Source organism: Pteropus alecto, unplaced genomic scaffold (assembly GCF_000325575.1).
Source record: "Pteropus alecto unplaced genomic scaffold, ASM32557v1 scaffold7, whole genome shotgun sequence".
NCBI lineage: Eukaryota > Metazoa > Chordata > Mammalia > Chiroptera > Pteropodidae > Pteropus > Pteropus alecto.
In genome coordinates, this window is record NW_006494614.1 from 29740637 (window position 1) to 29761817 (window position 21181).

The following is a 21181-nucleotide window of genomic DNA, read 5'->3' on the forward strand; positions in this document are numbered from 1 at the left end:
GCTACCCATTCTACTTCTGAAATGCCCCTGAACGCAATTAATCCCTTCCTCTGTATTTTCACTATACAAAGAAAGTAGTTAGCAAATATTTGATGAATGAATAAACTACTGCAATTGCCTCCTACGTGGAATCCCTGAGTCCATGTTTATAAAACAAGCTAATGAAATAGAAAGGACTTTAAAATGAGTAGGATAAGAAGAAATGAAAGGAACATTTATTGAGAGACTCTGTGTATAGTGGAACTAAGCTGTCCAATACTTAAAGGAAAGTAGGAAAGAGAATCAGATTATGAGATGGGAAAATATTGTAATTTTTTTGGGGGGGTGAGATTTTTTAAAATTTGATACTATCACTTACATATAGTGAAATGCGCAGATCACAAGTCTACAGTTTGATTGGTTTTGACAAATGACTGTATCTACGTAACCCATACCCCTTATCAAAAGATAGAACATTCCCATTAAACCGTAGAGTTCCTTTGCTCCTCTCTCTTCTCAGTCTACATTCTTACCTTCCCTCTGTACCCAGAAGCAACGACCGATCCGATTTTTGTCACTATAGTTTTAGCTATTCTACAACTTGATATAAATGGAATCATACACTATATTATAAAGTGTTTTGCATCTCAGTTTTTTCATGTTTTTGTTTTTGAGATTTATCACATGACATTGCATGTTATCAGTAGTTTGTTCCTTTTATTGCTGAGTAGTATTCCAAAGTATGAATATATCAGATAGTTTATCTTGTCTGCTATTTTGGACACCTGGGCTTTTCTAGTTGTGGTCTATTATCAACAAAGCTGCCTTGAATATTCTTATAGATGACTTTTTGTAGATATATATTTTCATTTGTCTTGGATAATTACATAAGAGAATTGCTGCTGTTTTCCAGAGTGGAAAACATTTTTATACCCCCACCAGCAATGCACGAGAGTTCTACATTCTCCCAAGTGTGGTGTTTTAGTTAAAATGCCTTTATAATAAGTGGGTAGTGGTATCTCCTTTTGCATCTCCCTGATGACTAAAACTGCTGAGCAATTTTACCTGCTTCTTTCTTGCCTAGTGATGTGCCTTATTTTGGGAAGTGTCTATTCAAATCTTTTGCCCATTTAAAAAACTGGATTGTCTTTTTTAAATTATTCCATTTTAAGAAATCTTTATATATTCTGGATACAAGCCCTGTGTCAGATACAGGCATACCTTGGAAATATGGCAGGCTTGGTTCCAGACCACTGCAATAAAGTAAGTATCACAATACAGCAACTCGTAATCTTTTCTGCTGGTGGAGGGTCTTGCCTTCAGTTTGTAAAATTGCAACATCTTGTGTAGCGTGATAAAGCGAAGTGCAACAAAACGAGGTATGCCTGTATAGCTGTTACAAATATTTTCTCACAGTCTGTGGTTTGTTTATTTCTTTTCTTGATGATACTTCTAATAAGATGAGATGTTTTTATTTTTTGATGAACTGCAGTTTATCTACTCTTTTATGGTCCTCTCTAAGATAGATTTCAAAGATACTCTCCTATGTTGTCCTTAGAAGCCATATTGTTTTAGCTTTTAAGTCAAGATCCTGATTCATTATAATTTTTTGTGTGGTGTGAAACAGGAGTTCAGGTTCTTTTTTATTTTACAGGAGCAGTAAAGTCTTTTCCCCTCTGTTCCCCTAGGTTCAATTGCTGGGGCCCATGAATCAAACTAATAAAAAACTAACAAGGAAAACAACAACAACAACAACAGTTTAATTACATTGTGCATAAGCACATGCATGAGAGTCTTACAAAGAAATGACTCCAGGAGGTAGCCAGATGATTGAGGGTTCATCTTTACAAATGTATATTTTCTTTATTTAAAGAGGAAATTATACCCTATTTTTAGGCAGTTAGGAGAAGTACAGCACCTTTCCTGAATTTGCTGGTTCTCAACTACCTTTAGCTCAAAACAACCCTTATGCCATAGTCACATATTTTGGGGTGGCATATTCTAGTATCTTTCATCCCTATGTGGATAAACAATTTTCCATCACCATTTGGTGAAGACGTTTTCGCTTCCTTACTAAATACTTTGGTACTTTTGTCACATTTGACAATAAATGTGTGGGTCTATTTTTGGATGCTCTATTACACCACTGAGCTATGTATCTATCCTTTGGCCAGTGTCACAATGCCTTCATTATAAAATCTTTGGAGTTAAGTCTCAAATTCAGATAATGTAAGTCTCCTGCTTTGTTCTTTTTCAAGACTACTTTGGCTATTCTATGTCCTTGAATTTCCATATAATTTTAGAATCAGCTTTTCAATTTCTATTTAAAAAGAAAAAACAGCTGGAAATTTCAACGATCAAGAGCTTATGGCTTCATAACTACCTATCTACAACCAGGAAAAAAAAAAGGTATTTAAAAGAAAACTTTCAAAAAAAGAAGACAACTTTTAAATTATCATTAAATTTCACTGGTGAAAACAAGAATGTTAAAAGTTGCAGCAAACATCATCTATAAACAACTTCTGTTTGTTTTGTTGGTCATAAACTATGGTCAATCTGTGCAAACTTTTTGGTATGAACAGAATTTAATTGGACACAAAACTTCTGTATGTTCATCAGAAGATACTGAAAGAACTTTTTGGTCAGCTATTCTGTTAAAGTAATGGGAAGCTATTTTCTCTAAAGGAAGGAAAGCTAAATTAGTTATATTTCACCTTCCTCATCTTTCCAATTTATTTACCTACTGTTTGTATGCATATATGTCTAAATTTTGGACCTTACTAAGCTTTCAGACTCTGCATATTTATCACACAAATAGTCTTCTCTAGTTTTCAGACTGGCGAACTCTTGAAATATTGTACAGAAGGTTCATTTATTGTGATGTTTTTTAAAGAATACTTTCTAAGTGTCCATATCCATAACTCAAAGGAACATCTCTTAGTATTTATATTTACATGGGAACTAAGTGAAGAACACACTTTTCCATCTTGGCTCCTCCATCCCACTTTATCCAGTGATGGGAAATGTCAGAAAATCAACAATGGTCTAAAGGTGGGTGAGTGGCAGTTTGCAACCTCCCAAATTAGTCCTGACATTCTAGCTATGGTGCTGGCAACACACCAATCTTCATTTCTGCCAAAGACAGCAGCAAATTATTTTCAGGGGCACTATGTTACCAATGGAACTCAAGAAAAATGATAAAGCAGACACATCTGTTTGTTTTTCTCTTGTAAATCTGTCTTTTGTCAGTCTAATTTACAGGACCCCAGCTGGCGAACTTAAGATGAGTAGAGGAAAAGGGCTTTTTTCCCCTCCCCGACAGTTTTATCCAAAAAAGCAGAACATACGTTCTCCATCCTTGAATCCTAATCCCTTTCCCTGTAATCATGGAGAACATTTTCAGTTCTAGACTCCAGAATAAGCAGTTTCTTTCCCTCAAATTTCCCTGAGGTAGGGTCAGGCTAAAATTTTTAAATTTTGATTGACGACTTTGTTAGAAAATGAAAAGGAAATAGCGAAATGCCAAAACTCATAGAGAAAGTATTAAATGAAATGATCCTATGTAATCTAATAATGTAGTTGATTAAGCAGACCACTTTCAGTGAAGCTAACAGATAAAATGAAACATCAGCTGTGTATCAAAAACCTGCCATAATCATCAGAGGAAAATGGAAAGCTATCTATCTGTTTAGGATGCAGGTGGTATGCGGGCTAATGGGTTTGTCTTTTTCCTATTCCACTATATAAGACTGTAAGCAAATAAACCCAGAAAATAAGATTTGAGGGTCATCTGTGACGTGGGGCTGTATGATCTACATCACTCTAATTGTATCTTCAGTCAGATAGCAAATAAAGAACATCATTTCGAAATTCCTAATGGCGAATTAGTACAAATGCACTACTGTTACTAGCAATAAAAAATTAATATTTAGTGATGTTTCAATACTAACAGCTTACATTTCTATAGATCTTTAGCCGTGATGATTCTTAGACCCTTTACTATCTATAAAGTATAGAAGTCAGGTATCCCTATTCTATAAATGAGCAAACTAAGGTTTTGAGAAGTGAATAGTTATTCCAATTTCTTAGGAATAAATAATTCCAGTGAAAAGGCTGGAATTAAAATCCTAGTCTTCTACTTTCTAGAAAATGCTACAAAATTATAAATGGAAAAAAATGAATAAATAAATACAGCAACTGTCGGCTACCCACGGCAAACATTCAACTTTAGGCTGCTTCCCTACTGTCACTCAGTTGCTTCAGGGACATGTGAAAAGCCACACTAAACCACAGTGAAACAAAATGCTTCTGATTCTCATGAAAACCAGAGAAAAGTATCTACTCAAAGAAATAGTAAGTCTAAAAAGCCACCCACATATATCATTTATTTGATTTCTAATTTCCCATAATTTTAGAATCATACACAAAAATGGCAATTTTAAAGTTAAACATCTGAATGAAAAAAACACTAGTGTTTCAACATGCTTTCAAGTTACCAGGCACACCTGGTATTTCTCTTCCTATAATACTCTAGTTGGAGACATGAAAAGGACTGGAGTACAAACTCAGAGAAAAGGGAATATGAAAAATGAACAGGAAAGAATACAGAACACACCATCGCTTATTTAACTGGCAACTCGATCTAGAGCTTCAGCAAATTTAGCTTCCTTATCAGAATTTAAGAGCCAGAACAGGCTTTCAACAGCATGTAGTGCAGCTACTATGATGTAGAAAAGCAAGAAAGAGGGTCTGACCCTAAAGTGCAGGGTGAGTTGGGGGAAAGAACCATAGTCCCTGCTTTGCCTATTTCAATCACCTCTCATTCACTTCTGTAAACCCCACAGCAAATACAAAGCCCAGTAAACTGCAGCTGCCACTAAATGTTTAGTAGGGTGAACTGTTAAGAATCTTTTCTGTACTGTATTCATTGGCTCGTCCCTATCAGAGGACTGAAAGCTAATCTTATACTTATTACTCTATTAACTTTCAGTGACAAGAAATTTAGTAAATTCCTATCATTAATACTGTAACTTAATGTATTCTGGAATAGAAGCCTCCACAATTCAACCTGGAGGAAATCGGCTGGGGGAGTTGTGTAGCTAAGTTTGTCTATCTGTTCAGCCAGTGCGCCTGATACTAAGAAAAGGACAGATTAATGATGGAACTTTCAGCCTCTCACCAGGAACACTTGTTGTAAAAGAGTCTACTTTATTCACTGATATAAATACCATTGACCTAACAGTGAATGAAAATTTATTAAGATTCTAAATATAATTTGCCCGAATTTGAAGACACAAACCACAGGCAACCCTTCATTCGCTAAAGTGAAAGCATTTATTGGATCACATACTTATAGCCTAAAAGACAATTTAGTAACTCTTAAGAGGTGGTCAATTTTGTCACTATCTCACTGGTAGGAAGAGAGCCAACATAAAACAAATATCACCAGAAAAACCACAGGAGCTGCCTGACTGATGCAAAATGCTCTAGTCTAAGGTGAGTTGGCTCAGCTTGAATAAATTGGTCTTTTCACTCACTGGAAACAAGGGAAGCAAACCAAAAACATCATCCAAGCCCTCAATCAAAGACTGCACAAACGTTCACTGATGAGAGCTTCTAAGAAAAGGCTCCTTCTTCTTCACAGATATAAGAATTGATTTTTACAAATATTTTGAAGTAAAAATTAAATGTAAACTTATTTAACTTCTGCTAGATTGGTTTAATCCTACTTATTTACTTTCCCAGATTTTTTTTTTTTTTTGTAATTTTTTTTTTTTATAGTTTGCTTTTCTGGGTTGCCTTATCTGGCAACTTTAATCCAATGAGTATTTTCTAGAACTAAATTTCTATTATGATAGGATTTTAAAGATCTAGCTCTATCATTAAAAAGATGTTTCAAGATACAAGTGTGTATGTGAGTGTGTGTGTGTATATATATAATATGTAATAAACCTAATGTTTTAAAGTTACCAGGATTGCAAAGATATAATTCCCTAATCCTACAAAAGTTAAGAAATATCTAAACATTTTTATTATAAATATTTAAATATTTACATATATATGATATAGTTCAATGATATGTATCTGGGTGCATAAAGGTTCAGAACTGTCATATTCTTGGTGAAGTACACCTTTTATAAACACATATTTGTTCCATTCGATACTTTTCTCCACGTACTGCGTTTTGTGTAATATTAATACTGTCACTCCAGTTTTCTTTTTGAATTTACTTTCTGGTATTCCTCTCACCAACTTTATTGCTCATCTTTCAGTGTCAGAATGTCTTGAATAAACAGCAAATGGGTAATTGGTTACCCATGACTACCCTCTAGTGGTTACTCATAGCAAATTAAAAACACATTTTTTTTATTAATGCCAAAAATGAATCGGGCTCTCTACAAAAAGACAAGATCTTTAGCACACTTTTACTTACACTATAATTATAAAATTAGCTCCAAAATAACTAAAAATGAACTGCTAAAAGGATTAAATGATTTTCCCAAAGTCACAATATTTTACTTAACAGATTACACGTCATCTTCTAATCATCTAAATTTGGCTACATAACAGATGACCAAAAGAAAAACTTACAGTAGATTTTAAAAGCAAGCAATAAATGGTAAAGAATGTATCACGCCCCAAAATTACAAATGGCATGAGATAAAGTTTTACTTTATTTACAGTAACAAGCCAAATTGTTCTTCTACAAGTTCAGAGACAAAGAGAAGATCTGTTGCCTTCTGTTATAGGCAACTGTTTTGTTTCTCTCCAAAGGTTAGAAACCACTTGGTGAGACTAAATTCCCCGAGGCTGCATCTGAAGGAGATCAAAAGAGAAACATGCAAAACCTTATATCATGAATTAGAAAATGTATGTTGGGTGACAGATTGCCAATTTATTTTTAAAGAGAATTTACAAGGCTTTTTGGAGAACTGGCTGATTTTAGGAGCAAGGCAGGGGAAACACAACATGAACCTGGAGCATCTCATCGTGCCAGAGAGGATGTGTTCAAGAAGAGAATGGAGCATGTCGAAAGGGCACCGAACTGAAAGAGCTGAAAGCTCCCAAAGGCCAAGGCTGGAACAATTTAAATAACAAAATAAACAACAGTAGCACTAAATTATAACCTAAAGAATGAAAAGTATAATTCATTGAATACCCATGTATACTGATATAAATAACTGAATAAATAAATGGGGGAGATGGGACAGCTTTTCCTTACAGCAGAATTCCAATTAATGACTGTAGAAGGACAGGGAAGGAGAAAACAGTGATTTGAACACCATACTAATAATAGTTGCACCAAGATCCACCAAAAGATGCCAAATTTGTGGGTAAACAGGATATTCGCATAGTCTCAAAGTATTGCCCCCAAAGCATTTTGAGGAGAAAATAGTAACTATACAGTGGAGAAACCCAGATGATACCAGCTTAACCAAGTGATCAAGGTTAATATCACCAGTAATAAGTCATATTAATATCATATGCCCCTGATTACAGATGCAATCAGAAGGAAACATCACTGCTGTGGTATTCTTGACAAAAAGGCATCACCTCAATCTAATCCTGAGAAAACAGTAAATAAACCCAAAGTGAGGGACAGTCCACAAAATACTGACCAGTAACCTTCAGAAGTATCACAAAAGACAATGATTGAGAAACTGTTGCAGACTGGAAGAGACTAGGAGACACAACAACTAAATGCAATGTGCAATCCTGAATGAACCTTGGAACAGCAAAAAGACATTGGTGAAAAAATTGGTGAAATATGAATAAAGTCTCTAGTTAATGGTATTGTACCAATGCTAATTTGATTTTGATAACTGTATAATAGCTATGTACGATATTAATATTAGGGGAAGCTGGATGAAGAGTATATGGAACTTTCTACTATTTCTGCAACTTCTCTATACATCTACAATTTTTTAAAAATAAAGTTTACATACCAGGCAATGGACTAGGCATAACACAGATTAGCTTATTTGATTCTCCTACCTTACAAAATTGGTGTCATTATGCCTATTTTACAGCCTGGGAAATTGAGGCTTGGAATGATTAAGTGAAATGTTCATACACAAGTAAAATGTGCCATGTTCTTTCTACCATGTTATCATAAATACATGTAAATGCATTTATCACCCAGGAAACACAAGTCATCTCTTCGGGAACTACATTAAAATTTCCAAGTGGCAACAATTCTAAAAATAGCTTCTGCTATTAGAACTTAGTGATAATTTTCAATTTGTTTAACATATGTTGTGTAAGGGGAACCAAAAGGTTTTCTATCATAACAAAGGGCAGACTACTATATATTTAAGTAAAACCATTTTAATTTACTATAACATCTAGCAAATCTTGTAGAACTCTACAAATTACAACACACTACTACGCTTCCCAATATAAAGTATAAGAAAGGTTGATTTGTTACAAGGGTTGTTCAACTTCAACAGGCATAGCTGTTTTCTTATATAGTTCAAAGATACATAGTCTGAAAAACTTGAGTGAATTTTCAAAATTATTTTAGTGGGTTTTTTTCTTGCAACATTATACCACTGACCTACATAACCAACATATACATTTTATTTAATACAAAGGAACAGTATACTGTATCAGACTCAGGGAAATATCTGAGAAATAATAAAATATTCATGACTGAAGAGAAATACTCCCCCTTTCCTTTTTTATTGATTCTTTGTTCACAAGTACCACAGTAATGATAGGTTACTACTTCTTGTGAATTATGATCAGGAATCAGCCTTAAAGTCTCAAAACAAAGTGGCTGCTTTCTTATAACCAAATGTAACTCAATTGAATTATTGATGGATTGTGTTCTCAGCAATGCAGGAAGATGGCTCTACCAAGGGAAGGCTATGTAAACTTATTGTATGGCTTCAGGTTATCTGTTTGCTTCTCAACTTTGATGTGCTATTTCATTAATAAACTGAATTTATTTTGCCATGCTATTCTTTTAAATTAACTGTACGTCAAATGCATGCTAACAGAAAACAATGACAAGACAAACTAGTAAAATATATTTTTTTCAATTTCACCAACTTAAAACAATATTAAAGCACATATTTTTAAATAAGATACTTTAAATAGCCAAACCTCTTATGTATTCATTCATAGGAATTTAATTTTTAAATTAATATAGTAATGCTATAGGTAACATGGTCAAAAGAACAATTAGGGAGAATAATCTGTCTACTGAGCAAAGACTTAATCAGACAGTTTGATACGTTTCAAAACAAAGATTTTGGTTTTTGTTCAAAACAAAATTTTGAAGTCTGTAGTACCTTAGTCAAGAAAAACAAACAAAAAACACACATAGTTTAAACTATGAGAATGAAAATTATTACCTATACCTTATATATAATTCTTACTCTTCTAAAGAGAAAATTTTCAAACCACTGGTAATTATTTTACTTATTTCCAACACATCACTGAAGTGCACAGAAACAATTAACTTATTCTATTTCCTGATGGACACCTGAGTAGCACGGTTCCTCAACAGCAAATGTGAAACTTCCAGGCTAGCTCCGCTGATTCCCTACCCAGAGCTCATTCACTGAACCATAACGCACCTCAACTACTTACTATGTGTAGTGAAGAAAATGGAATAGCTTGTCACAATGTATTAGAAAAAGCAAATACATCATAGTTGTGTTTAGCAGTCCACCAGGCTCCATTTTCATGTCTGGGTACATTTTAATATTCAATAGATAAAAATCACCATTTGGTGCTATATAAATTACTGCCTTGTTTACTGGCTCTATTATCTTGATACAGACACACAGAGAGAGATATCTTGAGCTAGGTCAAACATCTGAGATCCTTCTAGCTATGATTTCTATCAACAAAGCAGGTAAAATCTGAGTGTATTGTTTATTCACCAGGAGTGCGGTTTAAACATGTCTGGATGCATACTTGGCATCCAAGTGGAGATGGAGAGTAGGCTGTTGAATATGAGTCTGAAGAAAGAGAGGTCTGCCTGAAGAACCCAAGAGAATGCAACTCTAAGGTAAGTATTGCGTCTCTTTTGTTAACTTCTGTGCCTTTAGCTCCTACAACAATGCCTGGCACATACCAGTGGCTCTGTAAATGTCAAATGGGACCAAATGCAATTGCCATGGCATTACACATTATATATTTTTGATCTAGTGTTAGGTGGAACCATATAAATGACAATTTCATATGGTTCCACCTAACACTTACAGACTGAATAGTCAGTCTCTCCTCTGGGCCGCAGCTAGAAAAATTGCTGTCTTTCTAGAAAAAGAAATAGAGCAGAGTAAGTGAAGGAGTCCAAGGCTGGTCCCTGCTCCTTTTCAGAGCTAGCAGCTAGGATCTCATGCTCCATTTCCTGCCTAGTGCATTACAGGCACTGAATAAACATTTATTGTTGGTGGTGATGATGACAGTAATTGCCTTTTCCTGATATTTCCTATAAGTACTTATTAGAAAATTAAAAATAGCCTCTTCTAAATTATATAAGCAGTCAACTTTGAATACATTTGCAATTCCTTTCTCAGTACTACAATCAGCATTTTATAGCTAAAAGAACTGAGTAACAGAAGGATTATTTCTCCAAAGCCATAGAAGAAGAATAGAAAAGTAAACTCAAAGTCACCAAGTTCATTTTTACACTCAATTCATTACAATCTGTCTTTATCACCAACTATACAAAAATATCATATATGTGTATATGGGTATGTTCTTATGGTATATAATTCTACATTAGAGAATTCCCTGCTAAATGTGACTTTTTTCCATGCTGTGCCACATTTAGAAACTTTTAAAGAAAAATCCTATTGCTTATAATTTTACCTAGACTGAAACATCTCTCCTCCTGAAACACACACACCCAAATACAACCTTTAATATATATAACAATAATGCTTAAAATTATCATATTGCTAAAAAAATTTCTTGAGAAGCTAGCTCTTTTCTAGTTTATCATGACACAAATTAAACATTTACTATAAATTATTATTTTCCATTTTCTTTTACAAAGAAAAGCTGTTTCTGAAATAAGAATTCTTAGTTTATATTAATTTAAACTTAATATTTAAAGTTAAATAACAACGTAATAACAAAAAAGAAAGCTGGGACAGCTGTGAAAATCTAAAAATGGTGCTTTGATATGACAACTTCTAGGATCACAAGTGTATTAGCCACTTAATATGTAGATTAATTTTCTTTAAAATGTGAAAGCCACCTCTGGTATCCTATACAGCATATAAATGAGCAGAACATTAATGCAAAATATAACACATAAAATTACAGGAATAATAATATTTTGATGTGTAGCTTTAAAGAGTAATTTGTTGAATACTAATAATTCCCAAATCAAGTTGATACACTTAATTTGTTTCTAAAAAAATAAAATCACAATATCACTTTTGAAACTTCAGATGTAGGAGAGAATGAGATCCTTTTCACCAAGAAGCTACTATTAGATGATTTATAAATATGATGAAGAATGTGTTTCATCTTATAATACTAAATAATTCCCAATTCACAAAACTTGCTGCTCTGACTTGTGTTAAGCAATGAATGTACCTCATCATGTGGTTTAGGTTTCTCTTCCTTAGCTGTATTAAATCCGACTGGACAGTGAATTATGATAGCCAGGACTTCTCTCTACTTTCCTTAAATCTCTCTGCCTTATGCCTCTATCCTTGATAGTGAGGATCTTCAAAAATTATGAATTAAATTCCATAGGCATACACATAAAATTGCATATAAATGTATAACGAACTATTAAATCTCAATTCCTTAAAGGTTCAGAGAGGATTATTATCTACTCTTCCCTTCTGTTATGAAAACATCATATCCCACAAACCTACAAAATTAAGCTACCCGACCAACAAGCCCGAGCTGTTTAGCACCTAAATTGAGGTGACACAATATGCAAAGAAAAGTCACCTTTATTCCACTAAGGGGAAAAACATCCACTAAAACCCATCTCTCTCAGCTGAGCCTTCATTCAATATTGAAACAAGTAATCTCGAATTCCAGGGTTTTGGCTGCTGCTCAACACTATTCCATTCAGCTGGGGATTGAGCAAAGCAAAATGAAAAAGAGCTTTAATCTGTCTTTTCTTCTCTTTTTGCTATACTACACTGACAGCAACTTGTTCATTAATTAAACTTTTTTTCCTTAAAGACACTGATTGTAGAGTACTATATTGCGCATTGGAGAAAGAAGGCAGAAAATAAAAGGCATGGCTTTTTAAAATCTAGGTTTTAAAAATTCTAGTTAGAGATGTAAAATATTCACAATAATGACAGGTATAGAGAACCATTTCAACAAACAGACTGAGATGTTAAGAATTTAACACATTCAGGAGTGACACAAAGGCAGAACCATTGGTGGCTAGGGGTTGCTCTCACAGATTACACATGAAAAGACAGCTCCATTCTGGTGACTCAGGGTTAACATGACAAGCATTGCCCATTTTTGCTCATCCTCCTAAGGAGATGAGGTTATGATTTTAAATATTTAGAAACTACAAACACAATTAAGAATGACTATAATTTGCCAAATTTGCTGGAATCCTCAAAAATAATTTTTGGTTTTGTGAGCCCGACTTTCATTGTGTTTTTTAAGAAGAGAATGCATTCGTGCTATATGCTCTGTCTAATAATAGGGTAGGGAGGTCACGGCGGGGAGGTATTCCTTACTTTAGTGATACGTAGGCACTTTTGCTTTCATAATAATCTAAAGAAGATATATCATTTCTAATTTTGCTATCTTAAAACACAAAACAATTCTGCAGTAAAATCTAAGTTTATGCAAAATCTCTGACAGAAATGACAGGTGTTCTAAAGAAGAATGATTGAAAGGTAAAAAAATGAGAAAATGCTTTTGATATATTTTTTATTTGGGTTCTTGTCACCTCAGTACACAAGAACTAGGGCAATACTGGCTTTATTATTTTAGCATTATGCAAATCAAATAGTTTTTCTTTTCCAATAAAATTATATGTGTAAATAGCCAATGTGAATACCTCAAGGGTAAAAAAATAAAGGAACGATGCCAGTTTGAAGGTAACTTCAATTAAAAAAAAGTGCTTGTCAGCTTTACAACCTGAATATTAACAAACTTCACACTTTCCTTAAGTCTCTCACACACACACACAAAAAATGCCAGTGTGTATTAGATTTTCTCCTTCTTCATGAAATAGTGACTCCAAAACTCAAACAATAACCTTGAATTCACATTCCAACATTTGTGGTTTACTTTCTGGCAAAGAGAAGTTGTTCTCTTACCACAGTAGCAGTTATTTTTTATTTAGTGCTCACGCTGTTCTATATATTTTATTTCGCTTAAGTTCTAACAACCCTATAAAAAAGGTTTCAGTACCATTAACAGATAAGGGAACTGAGGTTCAGAGAAATAAAGCAACTTCCTTAATGAAGCCTGCACAGATAGTCAGTGGTGGAACTGAGATCTGAATTCAGGTCTGAGTAACTAGAGAGCACCTGCTCTGAAAATGAAATTTTTCAAATCAAATCAATATGTTACAAATATGAAATATAAAATTTAACCAGCACCTAATAATATTTTCAAAGTATGACTGTTCCTATTTTCCCAGTCTGAAAAGTAGTCGTTATAGTCACTTATTTTTTTCTAGATCATACTATTCATACACTGCATATAACTTTTACCGAAAGTTATCTTTGTTATAAGATTAGATCTACTTTATGCAAGTAAAAAATTAAATCAATTTTGCTAACACCACATTTTTACAATATTTTTCAAAAATTGTCATGATTTGACATTCTAGGAGAATAAGTGGCTCTTGTGAATTACAGAATATAAAATACAGTCATAGTGGCACACCCAGATCTTAATTATCATGTAAGACAATATATTTTATTTTTTTAACAAAAATTTCAATGCTTTAATTCCAATCATGTAATTAATTCAATTATTGAAAATATGTTGAATGACAGTTTGTTTTCCTAACTTAATTGCAGTTTTATAGGCAAAAGGTTGACAATCTTTACAGTTCATTTAGGACATCCTGGAAAGCCACTTAATACATTTCATTAGCATCCCCAGAAATCAATTCTTTCAATGTTAAATATCCAAGTATTTTACAATAGTGATAATCAGAAAACTTATTTTAATGTTAAAGAAATAATGCTCTACCAGTACCAAGAGAAAGTCTTTAAAGGATAAAGAACTGTGATGGCCAAGATTGCTGATAGTGAGTGAAATACATGACCAAGTTCAGGAATTCTAAAAGGAAATTAAAGACATTTGTTAATTAGGCAGTCACAAAATAAATGGTAAGAAATCATTTTCCACTCCACGATATTGACAAGGGATTCATTCAAAAAGTTGAAACAAAGGCGTTTGGCTTGTACTACAAACCTATATAGAACAGGGGAATTTAAAAAAAGCTTATACACAGCTCTTTCACATCGGATAACTTTGATTCCTAACATTTTCCCAGACAAGTGTTTCTATTACTTTTCTTAAAGACGTCACCATGGCTCAGCAGCTGCCATAATGAGTTAACGAACTAAAAAGATGGTTTCTCATGCTCACACAATTCATTTCCACATCCACAAGAAAATAATGGGCAAGAATAACTAATAGAGTCAACCAAAGCAAAGAATGAGAACTGAAATGAAAGCTGGAGGCTTATGACTTCACCTTAGAATTCATAGGCAGAATATGAACTTTAATATGTTTTTCTCATTTAATTATACTTTTACTTCTATAACTTTATGTTCAAATTCTATTTTTTTAAAAAAAAACTCTTAGTAACGAACACAATAAATGATAGCACATTTATTGATTGTGCTAAATGAATGAAATCTAAGCTTAGAACTTCCTTACTTATTATAATCATCAATGTTTTTGGTTTGAGGAAAAATCAATATTGCTTACTTAATTTTGCAACACTGATTTTTAATTAATTCTATTACCTTAAAAGAGAAAATTATTAGAAACTGATAGTTTCTGCAAATGCAATATGTTGTTAATACTTATAATTTCTTCCTTCTACCAAAAGGGCTCAGTTACTTTCTTTCACATTAATATGTGCAAAATGAGTACTTGTTAACCATTAATAATTTTTAAAACAAATGGTAACAACAGCTCTCATGTACATAGCACCTATATGTGCCTGGGATTGTGCTGGGCACTTGACAGACATAATTGCTCCTCCTCACAAGAACCAATGCAAAATAAAGATTATTATTCTCACAAACAGATAAGGGCACAAATAAACCTTGGTGAAGGTAGGTATTTTGACCAAGATCCTAAAATGAACAAGTCAATTCTTAATAGACCCAAACAATCATGACTGTGCTCCCTCATAACCAATACAGCTTATTCTAACTTTAATGTACTAACAATCTGTATTTTAGAAAGAATTTTCACTTCCAGGAAACTTACTTAACCCTTAATCTGCAAACACACAAAAGCAGGTATCATTTCCTTCCTTCTGCAGAGGAGAAAACAGAGGCCCAAAGACAGTAAACAGTTTTCCAGAGCTTTCAATGATGCGAGAGCCTGGTCTGTGACCTTGAGCCTTCAGATCCAGTGTTCTTTCTAACACTCAGGCTTTGCCAGTAGTTCAAAATACATTATCTCCAACACAGTACCTAGACGGACACACCCTTTCAAGACTTTGATAGCTCTGTGATCTTCATATTTAATCACATGCTTACTCACCATTTTTATTATTCTCTTAGTATCTTTGTACGAATAGAATTTTATATACATTTTTCTTTATTTGGAAATCAAAACTTAAAATAAAAAAGCTGTGACTATTGCTTTTTTATTTGCCTACCTATACAACTAGAAAATTGTACTAACTGTACCCCTCTGAATTGTGTGGCCAGATACAAAGAACTTGCAAGTACTCAGAAAATTTTTAAATAAAGCATATATCCAACACATCTCCCCTTTTGAATATAGCTCAAAAGATACTTGACAACTCAAGAAATAAATAGTGAAAAGCCTTTCATAATGGTGTACAACAAATCAAAATGGCTACGAACGAACAGGAATAGTCTATGATCAAACCAAATGCATACACATACCTTTAGCCCAGTCTTAAAATGTTAACCATAAGAATAATGCAAAATGATATAGTTATTAAGACTACACTGCAGTACATCTTTAAAAATATAATTACAATTGCCATTGAATTATAAGATGATGAAAAATACTGTGCTAAAGGGATCTTTTAAAATGTGTCTTTTATAGACAACCAAATACGACTAAGATATGATTATAAACACAAATATAATGACACCATCTATAACTAGCAAGTAGGCAATGGAAAAGGGGGTGAAGTCAGAGTGCACTTTGCTTTTCTCACATATGACACAATAAAGTATTTTATATCCTATTGAAAATATGACAATACATTTGACAGCTCTTCCTACTGTGCTCAGGGAAAAGTTTTAAGACTCCAACAAGGTGTTGGGGGCGGAGAGTGATCCAAAAAGAAGTATTCACCACTTTAAGAAATTCAAACATAAAAACTAAAATGCATTCATATCACACGCACCTCTTTAACCACTATTCACATGAGTTCACCAAATACCTAATCCCACCTATGTAACAATGTTTCTCTGCAGTTATAACTGTTACAGAAGTGCAGCCTCCACAGCTCACACTCAGGCCTTTCTTAGGCCTTCAAATAAGACCTGAATACTGACCTATCATCACTTTTACCATGAACAGCACAGCATAATATTGTTTTCCTAACAATTACTATATTATTTTGACTGTTCAGTTAGTAGAATGAAAGGTGTAGCTATAAGACAGTTTTATTTCTGAAAAGCTAAATGGTATTTATTGAGTGCTTATTTTTTCATGGGACTGTTCTAAGCACTTTCCTTGTATCGACTTCATTTAGTCCTTATAATAACCTTTAATAAAGATACTATTAGGATCTTCATTTTACAGACAAGGAAATTAGAGCATGGAAAGGATAAGTAACCTGCCAAAAGTCAGGTTACAGCTACTAAGTGGTAGAGCAGAAACATGAATCCAAGCAATTTGATCTCCAAGCACTCAATTGCTCTGGAAAACTGTCTCTGTAGTTTATCAAATAAAAGTACTTCCTCTTTCCTGAATTTATTTGGAGGGTGGGGGGAGATGGAGGAAAAGGAAATTACCCTAAATCACTCTATTTCTCACCCTTTAACTTTTGAACCAAGAACTTGTTATGATGTCAGTCCACTGGTTCCCACTGGGGTTGCATCTGAGATAACTAGAATTGGTATGAAAAACTGCTTTGATTCTGAGCTATGTAGGCTAATAAGTTTGTGACCTTAGGCAACCTATTTTATCTTTTTCAGATTCAATCCTAATCTGTAAAACAAGATTAAAAAATATTGCTTTTCCTATTCACTGTATTTCAGGCTAACCAAATACCCAAGATGATTAGAAAACATTCTTCATATAATTCTTCTAATAAATGTAGAAATGAAAATAAGATAATTGATTTGAAAAAGATGATTTAATGGATAAAAATCATTAGATGAAAAATTGAAAGAGAACTTTACAATGGAATGTTCAGGCTACTGATGTGATACCTTGTGATGTGATACCATATGAAAAACAAAGTAACACTTATGAAGGATTCTTATCAAAAAGGTTGAACTTGAATTTACATAAGTCTTTCTGACTAACTCCATTTACAGGAAAAATGAGAAATATGGTAACAAATTAAATGACACCATAGGAAGCAAACACATCTGGAATGTGAAACACTCTACAAAAGAACTGGTCCATTTCTTCAACAAGCTATGGACTGAAAAAAAAAAAAAAATGAGAAAGAAAGAGAGAGGTAAGTAAAGGATTACTAGAAGAGATTATGAGACAACAGCCAAATATAGCGTATGGCCTGATGTAGATCCTCATTCAAACAAATCAGATGTTAAAATATATATATTTAGGCAATTGGGGAAATTTGAACTTGATCTGGATGTTAGATGTTATCAAAACATTATTGTTAATTTAGCCAAGTGGTAAGATTATGGTATTATGATTATGTAAGAAAATGTCCATATTTTCTAGAGAACATACTAAAGTATATAGGCATCACAAGACACAGTCTAGAATTTGCTTTTAAAAACTTTGGCTAAAATACAATGAATAAAAAGGGGAAAATAAATGAAATATGGAAAATACTAATAATTGTTTGATACGAAAATGGGTATATGGAGATTTCTGTTAGTATGTGTTCTAAATCAGGAGTCTACAAACTATGTTCGGCCCACAGGCCAAATGCAGACAGCTGTTTGTTTTTGTCAGTAATAACATAGTTTCAATCCCTTCATTAAATACTGTCTATGGTTATGTTCATGTTACAGCAACAGAGTAAGTGCCATGGAAACCATATGATCTACTGAAGCCAAAAATATTTACTCTCTCTCCCTTTAAAGAAAGTTTACTTTCTCTTATTCGAAATTCTATATTTTTACTGTCTCTTTAAAAGGAAATTTAGCCTCAAAAGATTTTCAGAGCCTTTCTCCTTGTAATTTACTAAGGATTTTCCCTAGTCTAGCTTCTCACAAATAAAAACAAAATCATCCACAAAGTAGGATTTATGTAGCCTCATACTTTTTTCCCATGAGTGAATAAATCATTTCATAGCTTCAAGGTAGTTACTTTTCTGCTAAATCTAGAAGCTTATAATGAAAGTAAACAAAAAAGCCAAAAAAGCAGAGGTAAAGACAATTAAAACTTTTTAAAAATTATTATTTACTTCAAGTTCCCTGAATTTAATAAAATAGCTTAAGGAAAATAATATATTACATGTTTCAACATATTAAAACCAAAGGGTATTTTTTAGTTAGGGAAAAAGGGAGGGAAGAAACGTATATACACATATGATGCTGGAATTTCCTCCTTAGGAGTCTAGCAAGGAACACTATAAGCCCATGGGCCATTTTTTCTAACTATAAGCTTCTGTATATTTTGGATTAATAGTTTAAACACATTCTTTGGCAGTTTTCAATTTAGCTTACATAACCTTCAGGTATATCCATGAGCTGATTAGTAATTTAAGGCCTAAGAAAAGCAAAGTTTCAGAGGGAAATACACTGAGACATGAATGAGTTTAATATGCAAGTACACTAGCTAAAGGGCATAATTAAAACTACATCGCTCCTTTAAATCTACATAATTATGTCTCAAAGACATTCTCATTAGTATCTTTTACTTTGCCACTAAGCCAGAAAGGGCCTCAGGTCTACGGTTGGGAAATAAATATAAAATAAAAAGTTAAGGGATATATGTACAGGTCAAATAAGATACCTACAAAATTCAATTACTGAATTCTCTTTTTTTAAAATATATAAAATTCACCAATCAACCATCATTGCAGCGAGTCCACAACAAAATATGCTACTATATCAGTGCATGACCTTATGTCCCAAATTTCAGAGGGAAAAATAACCAGAAAGGTTTAATAAACTATTTTTTTTTTTAATTTCGGAAGTGAGAAAGCTGCTTTTTCTGACAATATTCAACTGGAAATTTCTACTATCACTTCCTTTACTGTGCAATGATAACTGATGTTTCTAACGATCAGCCTGCAGCAGTTCCAATCCTGATGTTCATTTTAAATCATTAAAAAGAAGGGGAAATTAATTTCAGTATACTTTCAGTCGTGAATGCACGTCCTAATATTCTCATTATTTTAAGATTAGTAATATAATTAAGGTACATAGGGCGACTGTCCATCAAGAGGCTGTTCAACTCAACGTCAGACATTTACAGGGGCCATACTGAGAAGCTCTTATATTATGGCTGAGAAAACTAGGGGCAGGGCGGGGGTGGGAGGGAACATGACTCCTCTCAAAATCTGGGGCATGAAACTCTATGGGGTATTAAGAGAAATTCTGTCCAAGGCTTGGAGGAATTTTAAATTCCTTTTAGGGACAATATTGGCTTAAACAGTGGCCCTTCTCCTTGCCTCTATCAACATGGATCAAATCGAGACAGAAGCTGGAAAAGCAATTAGGAAGCTACTGCAATCATCCAAATGATACATAATGACAGAGTATACCAGCACTGCGATGGTCGGGATGGTGACAGGTTCAAGGCTGATTCAAAACGATCTGCTAACAGCATAAATATGAGAGAAAAAAGGGAGTCAAAGACTGTACATCAGGTTTTTTCATTTGAGCAAGTGAAAGAATGGATCTGCCATTAACTGAGATGGAAAAGGCTGTAGGAGAAATTAGTGTGGGGCAGGCAGGTGGACAAGGAGCTCTGTGTTGGAGACTTTGAGATGCTTCATACATTGTGTTTATATGATCTAGAATCTAGATCATAAGTAGGTACTTGGATATTAGTGTCTAGAGCTCAGAGAGGAGGCTGGGCTGGAAATATATATTAGAAGCCTTAAGAAAGAATGAATTCACCTAGGGAGTCAGTATAGATTTTTTTTTAAAGGACTATGCTGTGCCCTGGGACACTAAAATATCAAAAAAGAATGTAAAACTGCCTCAGGGATGCTGAATATTTATGACATCTGTGTCATCTAGGATCTAGCCCATAAAGTATCTCATGGACTTTTTTCAACTAGTTCTTCAAATTTTGATCAAAGGGTAAATTTATCTCTCCTGCAACTTAAGAAAGATGATTACTGTGACATCAATCAGAGGGGACACTGAGTTGAGTAGGTCTTCAGATACAATTTTGAGAAAGGCATAACTTGAAGCATCAGATAAGGAGTACAGGTAAAGCCAAAGAAAGACCCTGTGAGTTCACTAGAACAAGTGGAACACTGACAGCTGGAAGTCAACCGGGATAACATAGTGCTGAAGAGAGACCCAAGTGATATCTGCAATGACATCTTCTGCAGATTCAACTTAAATCCTTTAAGCCTGCCACCAAAAATTCAAGCATCCAAAAATGTGTGACACTCAAAAAATTTGAGAGGTAGTAATCTAAATCATCTTTACATCACCTCAAAGCCTAAAAGTTTTCTTTAAAATGACTACCTAAAAGTTAGCATTTTGGCACTCATTATGAAACTGAACTCTGAATAGATCTCGTCTTGGCACTTGCCACCAACATTCTTTGGACATCTGCCATTTTAAAGGAAAATCCAAACACATGTATCAAGTAACCATTCATTTAGATTTTATAATCTCTCTCCCTGAGTTAAGTAAGATCATCAGACAGCAATGAAACTGGCCTATAATTTCTC

At 33.7% G+C, this 21181-nt stretch overlaps 1 protein-coding gene across 1 annotated transcript in view; it reads right to left on the bottom strand.

The window, feature by feature from the left end:
* The window catches only part of PRIM2 (DNA primase subunit 2), a 244155-nt gene that overhangs the window by 41897 nt on the left and 181077 nt on the right, over nt 1–21181 (bottom strand). The window lies entirely within an intron of this gene.